The following is a 12,500-nucleotide window of genomic DNA, read 5'->3' on the forward strand; positions in this document are numbered from 1 at the left end:
ACACACACACACACACACACACACACACACACACACACACACACACACACACAAACACGCACACCAACACACCTACACTCTCCTCCACACACACACCGACACACACTGACACACACAAACACACACACACACATCACAACACACAAACACACACACACACAAATGCACTGACACCCGCCTCTAAACACACACCAACACACACCAACACCCACACACACACAGACACACATATACAGACAAACACGCACACATACACGCACAGAGGTGCAGAAAGGAGCCTTTCAGAGTTATCTGCTCTCCACCAATCCCTCCGAGAGAATATCGCAACCTCTCGCTCGCCACGCTTGTGGCAGCAGCCGCCGGCCATATGGTGGTGATTTCTGCTGCTGGGAGGCGTCAGAGCGTCTCGGATCAGCCTCGGTCGTCAGTCAGAGTTGAAGAGCGAGGTGACACCGGTCACTGAGGGCCGGGGAGGAGGGTGTGTGTGAGAGGAGGGTGGGGGGGGTCAGGGTGGGATGTTGGGGGTGGGGGTGGCTCCCCTGTCCAGGTGGTGTGAGGCTGTAGCCCACAGAGGACGCAGGGTAAAGCTTGCTCGCTGACAGGAAGGGTAGAGCTGCGGGCGCTATCGGAGGATAAATAATGAGATGATATTTCAATTCTGATGCTCATCAATAATTACTGTGGGAGCCATACCGAGGTTTTTTTGCAGTTTAAACAAGAAATCTGTAAGATAGATGGTTTGAGTTAGATGATGGCATTTCAATTTATCAAATATATTAATATGAAATGTGATGAAACTATTTATGGTGTAGTCCAAAGGATATCGTGTTTTTACCTGCCTGATACTTGATGATGGATGTGATTATGCGTCTCGTGAGTGTAAAAATAACCTTTAAGTAGGTCAACGAAATGTTTGGGTGTTGGTAAGATGGAGAGCGACTGATTTTTGCTAGCAGAGCGCACGTCAGGAAAGTATCTGGAAATGATGGTTGATTATCTTCTGGAAAAGTAAGCCAAGATTTATGGTTAATAAATTACTTTTCAGTTACAACCTATGTCTGCATGAATAATGTGTTTCGGCACCTCCCTCCCAAGTGTCAGTTGGATAGATGTAAATACCGAACGAATAACACAGAAATCTGGGTTTAAAAAAAAAAAAAAGATTTGCAGTTGTTCTCGCAAAGTCTTGGGTTTCAATGCCTCTGCAGAGTCACGTGTCGTGCACTTGACCTCAAATGTCCTCCGAAAGCAGATAAAAAAAGTCGCAGACAATCAGACAAAAACCTCCAGCCTTGGTGAAAGTTGATTTCTGGCCGTGCACAGCACACCACTCCAGGTTTATAATGAGAAAAGTGAAACAGGGACCCGTACACTCAGCTCTGTGCAAAGCCGCCACAATTTATTCTCTGGGCTGGACTGCCCCTCAAAGTGGAGTCAGCTTTGCGGTGTTGACACAACTGCCATTGAGTGTGTGCTAGCATGGTGAACCCAATGAAAGGGTATTAGCATTGGGCCGACTGCAAACAGAGCACTTGTTCCCGTGGGAGGCTGGCTGCGGTAGGGCTCCGGGCCCATGTTTTATGACCTACCCTGGCAATCGAGTACAGGAGCATGTGCAAGTGCGTGTTTGTGTTGCACTTGTTTAAAGGTGTTGCCTTTTTTCCGCGAGACCTCTTGTCAAGTACAACTCGCTTAATCCTAATGCACCAGAGTCTCCTTGCAGATGATACTCTGTGTTCAGATGACACGTTGATCCAAGCTCCATTTAGAAGTCAAGATGTTATTCAAAGCTTGCTGGCTTACTGCAGGCTGTCCCTCGTCTTCTGCCTACGATGTGTGTGTGTGTGTGTGTGTGTGTGTGTGTGTGTGTGTGTGTGTGTGTGTGTGTGTGTGTGTGTGTGTGTGTGTGTGCGTGTGTGTCGGTGTGTGTGTCGGTGTGTGTCTGTGTGTGTGTGCTTTGTTTTTCAGTGGGTCTGCTCTGATTGTCGTGTCGGCCCTGAGATGGCGGCATATAGGTTGAAATTGTTTGCATCGTGGACTCCTATTCTTCGAGACAAATGTCAAGACATCATCAATCAATTATTGTTGGTCATTGGTCAACCGTTGGCGATAAATAGGACAGGACTGTGATCTGCATAGAGAAAGGATTAAATCCAGGGGCCTTTTATGAAGGCCCTGGACTTAATCGGTTTTCTTTAAGGCCACATCAACTGCCATCCATGGCTTCAGGCCCCCCTTTGATGTTTACGGTTGTAGAGATAGGTTAACGGCACTATCTTATGTTATCAGCCGTTGTCAGCCACGAAGTCGTCCCTAATCCAACACTCAGCCAGCGCCCTCAGTCCCCCTACACACTGCCCCATCAATAAGACATGATGAAAGCCCTGTTTCAGGCGGACAGAACACCGTGGTCCCTCCTTAAGTAGAAGTAAAGTAAAGCCTTGCCTCTGGCAATCTTCAAACGGACCGAGAATATACAGACACACACAAACACCGTCTTTGATTGTCAGTCTAGACACAGTTCAAAGTGGACCTAATGGTGTGTTCGAGATGCATCGTACACCACCCGCACGAGTGGCTCTTGTGACGTAATTTCCTGGCTTGTAGCACTTATAGCGTTCCCGTTTGTCTTTGTGGGCATTGCTACACGACAAGTCGGAGATGATCAGTCATTGTTATTCTTGACTACATTAGCCTCTACATTAGCAACCAGCTCGAAAACAAACAACAAAACTTGACAATGTATTGCACGCACAGCAAGGCTGTGCAATGCATAAATTGGTGACCAAACTAAGCAACAATGTAATCAAGTGTGTAAGAGCATTTCAGATCGACAATAAAACGTCCAACGTGGAATAAATACAAAGAAAATGCATCTCATTATGGGCGCAGCCATCTTTGTTTGCCGAGTCTTGCGGTTAATCTCGCTGAACTCGGTGGACTCGAAGTTAAAAGGGGGCGTGCCTCGGAGATACGTCGCAAGAAAGCTGGTCGAATTTGCAATTGATGCGGGCGGTATACGATGCATCTCAAATGCACCATAACTTCGACCCCCACTATAAGTGACACAAACAAAACCTGCTGCAGTCGTTTACACTGCAGTGAATAGAATACCCAAGGGTCATGTGGCCTTCCCTTTAGTAACAAGTTTACGTTTTCAACCCTTGAATATCGGTTGCCACTGAATCCAAGCATTCTTGGGGGGGACAGAAAAATGTACATAAACAGAAGAGGGCTTTTTATAGCGTATCGCACGGCGCAAGGCCCTCCTACTTCTTCCCCTTTTGTGTGGAGTGAGAGGTCCATCGAGCCAGGGCTTTTGTCGGCGGGGTTAACTATGTCGTAAAAACTCATTGTCCCCCTAATAGCCCGTCATCTGGACCCTGTCTCTGAGCCGCGGCTCCTCTGACAGCAGCCCAACAGAACGGAGTAAAGGTTGATGTCATTTTCATCCGTGATTTATCCTTTATGGGCACGGAGAGAGAGAGAGAGAGAGAGGGAGACAGGCTGGCAGCGTAAATCGGTTAGGCTGTTTAGTTCTTATTGCATAAACATGATATTTGAAATAATATCAGGGAGAAGGCAGAAGCTGTATTGGATACATACATAGTATGAATGGAGGTGTTGGGTATTTATGTGCAACTTTAGCAGAACAAATAAGGGAGGATTTCTGGGTGACTCTATCCGTGAGACCAATATCGCGGTGTGATTTTTACCCCTACAAAAGCTCACAACACAGGTCAAATGGAGGCATTATGTCTACAAGGGCCACCCCGGTCCTTGTCGATACTGTTCTGCGGTTGTCCAGAACCGAGGGACAAAAACAACAAGAGGCAGAAGCAGAGAGCCAGCGCTGCGGGCCAGATGGAGCAGGGTACCTCTGGAGGGTTCCTGGAACTCGTTTGGTGAGTTCCAAATCAATACGGGCCCAGGGGCTCCCAACTCACACAATAAGGGAGTATCAGGTAGACGGGGGAGAAATGCAGTCGATAATATCACATTATAGTTCTTCACGGGGAGCGAAGAATGAAGATGGGAGGACGTGGTGGGATGGCGTGCCAAGTGAAGTCATTATGTGCTTTCTCAAGGCCAGACAGAGTGTGTTATTACAGACTGGGATGGTGTAAAAAGGCTCCACTCTTAGATGTTTTGAGATTAAAGAGGAGACATTGGCATGACCTGAACAGGTGTGCATCAGGACATGGGTATAGCTGTCTGAGAGCTGTCTACGGACCCACACACACACCTGTGTGCACGTATTCGCACACACACAGGCACACACACACACACACAAAACATTAGCCTTTGAGTGTGTGTGTGTGTGTGTGTGTGTGTGTGTGTGTATGTGTGTCTGCTTCTGTGGGTGGTGACGGTTTCTATTCAGAGAATAGATATCGTATATATGAGAGACAGAGGGAGAGCGAGAGAGACAGTAAGGTGTGGTGAGAGACTGCTGCATTCATGCCGTTGACAACTTCTGTCCATCACACCAGATATGAACAATGCAGTGTGCACCAACACTTACTGAGGCTTATTAAAAGTCTTCAGGCTTCGTCTGTTGACTTCCACTATCTCGATTCACTCGTTTTACACCCCTGAGGGAGTATCGATCCGTATTGCTACGTTATTTTCTCAATATTTGACCTGGCCTTTATAACACCCAGGGCTGTGTTAATATTTTCGATGATAACTTCTACCCAACTTTCATGACGTTTGACACTGACTTTGCTGTCTGGTTCACTGCTGTACTGTAACAATTATTTGTTCAGGAATACTGGTCAAAGAATCAGGAGGAAAAAACGCACAGTCCGAAAAGATTGGATGATTAACACGTCATCCTTAACCTTTATTTAAAATCAGTCAATCACCAGCCTGCGGTTCTGAAGGAGAAATACCCCCGGAAAGTCGCATTCAATTGTACCAAAAAAGCATGAGGATTTACGTAGCATTAGTGGAGCAAACAAGCTCCGCAAACCCAGAGCTGGAGACAGCTGACTGTTGACAGGCGACTGTACGGACCGAGTGATTGGCAGATCGTGATCAGAGCTTAAAGAATCTCCCTGTCACTCCTGCAGCATGAGTGTCTGGCAGCCCCAACACACACAAGCACAAAGACTGTGCAAGTGTTAACAAATGTGCACCGGCGAATGCAAACAGCTCGCACACCCCATAGTGTTCTCTTTTCCCCTCCTATTTTCTCTGTTTCCGTCGGTCTGTCTCTCTCTTTCTGTCTGTCCGTCTGTCTCTTTCCCTCTCTTTGATTCTGTCTGATTTATTCTGTCTCTCTTTCCCTTTCCCTCCCTCTCTCGTTCTATCTGATTTCATACCTTCATGTGATCTCCGAGTACAGCATGACAGCTGACGGTGCTATAGTGTATCAAGAGCTGCCTGCAGCCTGCCGGCGTCACCGCACTTGGGTTCCAGCATCTCCTCTGTTCTCTGATATGATAGACGTCCAGTGCATACCGTACCGCGGCCACGTCCGTCAACCAGGTTCTCCGGTAGCCTCCCAGACCAGTCCTGGCCCACACCACCTCACTAAACCACAAACCCAATCCACCACCAAAAACCCCATCCACCACCACAAACCCCACCCACCACCACAAACCATCCACCACCACCCCATCAACCAACACAAACGCCATCTAACCCCACAAACCCTTCCCACCCCCATACACCGCATCCTCCACCACACACCCCATCCACCACCACAAACCCAATCCCTCCGTGCCTCGCCTGGGTGGACCCAGACACATTCCACCAGGAGAGCTCTGTCACTCCATATGGTGGACGGCTCCTTCGTTGTGAGCAACCCTTCGCAATAATCAGGCATGCATGGCTGGTGTGACCCCGGAACCCCTTTTCCCGCCCTTTTTTGTTGTTGTGGTAAAAGAGGGGTAGACGTCACCCCATAGCCATCTGAGGGCCACATTCCTGCTGTTTGTCCTTATGGGTCCCCCAACATTTTTAGCTCTTTTTGTCCCCGGGGCGATTAAGGGGCCCGGTTTACCCCATTGGTCCTTAGAATTATATCAACCCCCACGTCCCTCAACTCACTCACACACACACACACACACACGCACACACACTCTCACACACACACACACACACACACACACACACACACACACACACACACACACACACACACACACACACACACACACACACACACACAGACACACACACACACACACACACTCTCACACACACACGCACGCACACACCCATCCATGGTGCAGAGAGGGCATCTTGGGATCACGCATTAAAGAGATTGGTGCAGCTCAGCCATTCATTTGCATTAGACATGGCCAATGAAGACGCATAGCCAGACTTCACCCCCCTCCCCCCCTAAGGAACACTGCAGTGTAGAGAGGGGGGTGCTGGTGGCAGTGTGTGTGTGTGTGTGTGTGTGTGTGTGTGTGTGTGTGTGTGTGTGTGTGTGTGTGTGTGTGTGTGTGTGTGTGTTTGTGTGTGTGTGTGTGTGTGTGTGTGGGAAGGGGGAAGCAGGCGTTTCCCGGGTGTGGTGGGATGCTGTGGTTTAGTGGTGGTGGCTTGGGTCATGTCACAGTACTTAGTGATGTACAAAAGTAAGTCTGAAATGTGCCGCACACACACACACACACACACACACACACACACACACACACACACACACACACCACACACACACACACACACACACACACACACACACACACACACACACACACATACACACAAACACAATCACAAACATGCATAGATTGGTAGATACACATGTTATTGTTAAAATGCGGGAAAACAGAAACAATGTCAAGCTTAGATTAACCAAAGGATTAATTAGTATGCGTCTAAAACCCTGTTGATTTACCTAAGAAACACGATGATAATTTGCTCAGTTCCTTCTGGTAACAGGTGAGCTTGATTAAACCAAAATGACGCCTGAGGGGACCCTCAACCGATCCCACCACCTCGCTGGCATTTATCCCGACCGACAAATTCACGGCGCCAGGGAGAGGGAGAAATGTTCCACCAGAATCCCCGCCGAGACTGGCATGGAGAAAATTACCAATTAAAAACTTAGAAGACGAATTTATCGGCGAGCAAACCAAATCTATCTTATTTCTCATTTATTTTGCTTTGCTCAGACACACGCGCACACACACACACACACACACACATGTATGTGTGCACACATGCACACACACACAAACACACACAACTAGCGTCTCAGGCTGCGCTAGGGAGAATGCACTCATCTCTCATACAGTCAGCGACATTCTTTCCCCTTAGAGAGCTGTCAGCGATTTAATCATCTCGGTAATAGATTCTGATGAGATTCTGGCGAGGGAGTCTGGATTGAGTTGTAATTATAAGTATAGCCCACCTCCGGGGGAGGGTTTGAGCGGGGAGGGAGGGGGTCACGACCCCCCTCATTCGAGGTAGCATACGGGTGGAGCAGGGAGGCAGAGAAAATGGAGTTATGTCAATGAGGAGTTGGTGTAATTGGAAATGCAAAAAAAAAAATAACGGGTTATGCAACGCCGTGCGCGCAAACAACAAGAGGACAGGAGGAAGAGGGAGATGGCTAAAGTACGAAGGGGAGGGTGATTCAGAGAGAAGGATTGAGGGAAGGAATGAGTGAGGTGAGGTGAGGGTTGGGGTAGGGTGGGTGATGACGCACTGGAACTCTTTACGACTGGTACGAAGGGGAGGGGGGGTCGTCGAGAGAGCACCTGCTGTGAGGCCCTTCTGTCTGAAAGAAAGCTATAGGTTGGACGTTATTGGAAGGGGGGGGGGGGGGGGGGGGTTGGTGAAAAGACATTGTTTATTGCCCTCCCCCACATCCCTTCACTACCCCCTTCCTCTCTGCTATAGAGGAAGAAGGGGAAGGTAACATTTAGAAAGGGCTAGTTAAAGCCACAATCGCCCCATGGGAGCCGTGCGTCAGTCAAATGAAGGAAGGAGATTTGCGAGTTACCGTTGGACTTTTAGTTTTTCTTTACGAGCCGCAGTGTCCTCACCGCCTGGGGATGTCTCTCCATCACCCCTAAACAGCCCACGCCCAGAGCATCGCCCCCGTGAAATGAAAACATCACCCGTCTCTCCCCCTCTGACACCTCCATCTTTCCTAATGGGACTTTGCTCCACCGGCTCCCTGATCCCGGTGGTGCAGGTGTGTGGGCTGAACCGCTGGACCTGGAGAAAGAAAGATGTATTTTTTCGTTGTTGTATTTGTTTTTCGCACCGCAGCACGACCCTTTCTCTCGAGCCCTGCACGGTGTTGGATCAGTGGGACGCAGCGTTCCCGCCAGCGTCTCCCGGGAGGCAGGGAGAGCCGGGGTCGGTGCCGCCACATACTCTCCGCCCGTTGACCGCTGTTCTGCTGAGAACTCGCTGCTTTTTGTTGCTATAGAGACCGGCTTGGCAACAGCGTCGGGGACGTTTTGCCGGGGCGACCACCTTTGAAGATTCAGCGCCGCGGACCCCTTTATACCTTTATATATATCTTTAAATCGTTCTGTATTCGGCGAAGAAGCTTCACGCGGCAGCCTCAGCACAGAACACCCGCCGCATCTCAATTTGTCCCACTTACCCAGGTTAAATGCATATATCTTTTTTTGTAAAGATTTATTTTTTTGCGTTTTTTAATGCTTTATTATAGGGTGAGATAGAGAGGAAGGTTTGGGAGATGGAGGCGGGCAAAGCACCACGGGCAGGATTCAAACCTGGGTCCCTGTGTTCAGCACTGGGCCTGTATGGTACGCGTTCTAACCCGGTTGAGCCACAGGGACGCCCCAGGTTAAATTCGTTAAACATTGGTGATGCGGTTTCGGACGTACCCGCCACATGTGCGCTGGGCGCAGATATCGGCTGGTCGAGGGGAAGCGTTTGCCTCTTGTCTGTAAACATTACAGTCAATTTACCCGGGGTGGCGGTACTGTTTCCCGTAGGCTCCAGTCAGCGTGTCAAAGCCCTAAGCGCTAGTGACACGGTGTGTATGGGCAGTAAATCTCTGTCTCCTTACTGTCTGATGAGGCGGCTGACGGCCGGATGTGTCTGAGGATGTTTTTATCTAATCCCCGGGGGGTCCCGTCTCCACGCCAAGTTCCTCCCCTAATTGACTCTCTGTCAGCCCACGGACGGGCGGGCGACGGACTCACCGGCTCAGGTTGCAATCTCCGCCACATCCCCTCATCGCATTTGCATTCTGTGTGTATGTGTGTGTGCGGGAGAGGGAGGGTGGGAGGGAGGGAGAGAGAGAGAGAGAGAGAGAGAGAGAGGGAGAGAGAGAGAGAGAGAGAGAGAGAGAGAGAGAGAGAGAGAGAGAGAGAGAGAGGGGAGAGAGCGAGAGAGAGAGAGAGAGAGGACAGAGGAGAGAGGAGAGAGAGAGAGAGAGAGGGGAGAGAGAGAGAGAGAGTCATGAAGAGAGAGAGACATTGTCCCCAGTGTTATGGATTGTCCTGGTTCTTGTTGACGGACTGAGCCGTTAATCCAGCTCACAGCCGGGGTGGAGCTCAGATGCGCTCCCTCATAGGCCTTCATTTGGAGTTGTTTTTGCTGAAGGAGCTGGCAGCAACACACACATACAAACACACACATACAAACACACACAGACACACTAACACACACACTCACTCATGCATGCACAAGTGCGTGCAGACCTCGACTTTCGCTTTCTTTGATAATATGACAAACTCCCCCGTCGGTACCGGGATATTGCCAGTTGTGTCCCTGTCGTGAACCAATAGGGAGCAGTGTGCGGTTCTCCTCCAGCCGTTGTTGAGAGGAATGATCAGCGACGCTGATCCAGGCAGCGACACACTGCGGCCTGGTACTCTGGATGAGGCAGGAACTGGTGCTGCAGACTTCCATCGACAAGTCATTGCTAATAGATCGAGCAGCAGCAGCAGCAGTGGGATCATAGAAGACCGTTTTTGACAGTAATGTGATGATGGGCACATCTGACATGCAACTGCAGCAATCGGTTTTGGCCAGAGTCCCATTGCGGGACATTGAAAAAAACCAAGCGCTCCATTCAGAGCCGTAGAACGACTTAAACTTTCCGCCCTTTATACCTTTATAGGCCGATGCCTCACTTTACTTTTGCAATGACTTTGCATTAAGGAGTCTATCAAATCAGACAGCCAGATTATCTGGAGTTGCCCTGCCTGAACTTTGTGTTCCCATTATTATATCTAGTTAAAATTCCAATGATGTTGATGTTTTACTGTGTGTGTCTGCAGATATAATAAAACCTCATCTGTTGGCTTGTATTGCTGCCTGTCTTTCTGCTCGCGCCCACAGTCTCTTTTGATCTCTGTCTTTCTCCTGCACACCTACACACACACACACACACACACACACACACACACACACACACACACACACACACACACACACACACACACACACACACACACACACACACACACACACACACACACACACACACACACACCTGCACACACACACAAACACATACACGCGCATACATGCACACACACACACACACACACATACACACACACTCACGCACACATATGCATGCACACAAACACGCACACAAACACGCACACACACACAGACGCACACAAACACTTGTGCTGTACACACTTCGCAGCAGCTGTCTTTCTCCAGGCTTGCATATCTAGACAGGCTTTCAAGGCTAAAGTGCAGTACGAGGGTGTACGTCCCTCCCTGGGCTTCTGCTCAGGAGCTGTCCAGTAGTGCCGCTATATGGAGCCATAAAGGGTTTTGCAGCGTGGCCCCTTGGCCCCTCAGCAGTCTGCGCTTGGCAGCTGTGTTGAGCAGGGGCTGTCCGACTCTGATGCGGATGCGGTATCTGTCGGCCTAAAAAGAACCCACTCAAAGCTGATTCTTATCCGCTATCAAATGTCGGATATTCCATGAAATGACCTCGCTGAGCGGACAGACTTTAGCTCTCGGTGGCAGAAGCCGCGCATTTGGGACAAATCCGCAGCCGCTCGTAAAAAACCATCTCGTAAAAAGCCAGCGGACGAGCGCTCCGACGCACACACCCGGCGCTGTTGATTAGCGAATCAAAGGGATCACGTCCTCCGTTTACCAGCTGTATCATAGCCTAATGACCAGTGAAATGTCACGCCGTAAAGCCAAAGTGTGCTCGCGGCGCGTAGTTCAGTATATCACTCGCACTGAGCACGGAGACACAGGCTTTACCCCAAGTAGGCCCTCCATTCACGCCTGTTTGAAGACCTTGTTAAACGCTTCCTCCTGTTCTAACAACTGTGTGTGTATTGGCAGTAGCCCTGGGGGGCGGGGATTGCTGGCTGTGCGGCAACATGACTACAAACACACCGTAACATAGAACACAGCCATCCGATCAGTTAACGGCTGTATTGATGGAGGGCATCATTGATTCAGAGGCAATATGGTTGATTTGCAAGCCAACCAAGCTATTAATTTGTTATTGATCGATGCATTAGGAAGTGGGGGCGGAGGGAAGAACGTAGTACGTGGGTGGCTAGACCCCCCGGGACACAGGGGTGAACATGGGCAAGGGATTTTCTGTGCTTTGATGGTATTGTAGCTCACTAAGCTAGTGTTAATGTGGACGGGGAGATGATGAAATGTGGTTTCCGTCTGGTCTCCGGAGATTCACATGCTACTTCAGCAGCAGATTGTGTTCCATTTATTCATAAAGCATATTTGCCAGTGTACCTGTTTGCTCGAGGGGGTTTCGGCAGCACCAGATGGTACCTATGTGTCAGTGTACAACATACAACAATACATGCGTCTTATAAACATGCAACAGTATATGTTTTTCATAAACATGCACCGGCACCTGAAGGTAAAACACGATTTTAATCTGCAAGGTTCTGAGCAAATCAGACACAAAGTTCTGAGCAAATCGCTGTGCAGACATTTCCGAGCACAAAGTTCATCCCAATGAACCAAAGATCCGGATATTGAAGACGATGGCTTTCCGCCTCATTGGCTTGTGAAAACTTCTGCCCCGTTGAACAAACCTCTATTGCGATCCATTTTCCAATATTAATCAGCCATTAAATTAACTCCAGTAGTTTTAATTGCACTTTTGAAATGGTTATCCGAGGGGGGTCGTGGGATTGTATTTTTTCTCTCCTTTTCTTTTGAGATGGGTGATTGCCGTGGCACACAATATGTCCCTCCACAGTGGCTTCTCCCTTTGTCTGTCTGGCCCCTTTTCATCTTGCCTCATTTCTCACTCTCTCTCTCTCTCTCTCTCTCTCTCTCTCTCTCTCTCTCTCTCTCTCTCCCTCCCTCTCTCGCTTTCTTTTGCTCTCTTTTCAATTCAACAAACTTATGTTTAGTTCTTTCTCTTCCCCGCCTCCTCTCTTTCTGCACCAATCATCGGATAAATCTTGGGTTCTCTTTCACCTGGCAAGTCATCATCGCCTTGCCAGAATAATATGCCCCCCAATTACTTTGGATTCTTGCCGTGCCCAATTTTGTGCTGCCGTCCCGGGAACACACAGCTCCCAGAGAACCATCTC

General features: G+C 49.2%; 1 protein-coding gene across 1 annotated transcript in view; it reads left to right on the top strand.

Moving 5' to 3' along the window:
- Positions 1–12,500, top strand: part of sema5ba (sema domain, seven thrombospondin repeats (type 1 and type 1-like), transmembrane domain (TM) and short cytoplasmic domain, (semaphorin) 5Ba) — a 49,478-nt gene that overhangs the window by 12,355 nt on the left and 24,623 nt on the right. The gene's annotated exons all lie outside the window — the stretch shown is intronic.

Source organism: Gadus chalcogrammus, chromosome 20 (assembly GCF_026213295.1).
Source record: "Gadus chalcogrammus isolate NIFS_2021 chromosome 20, NIFS_Gcha_1.0, whole genome shotgun sequence".
NCBI classification, from domain to species: domain Eukaryota; kingdom Metazoa; phylum Chordata; class Actinopteri; order Gadiformes; family Gadidae; genus Gadus; species Gadus chalcogrammus.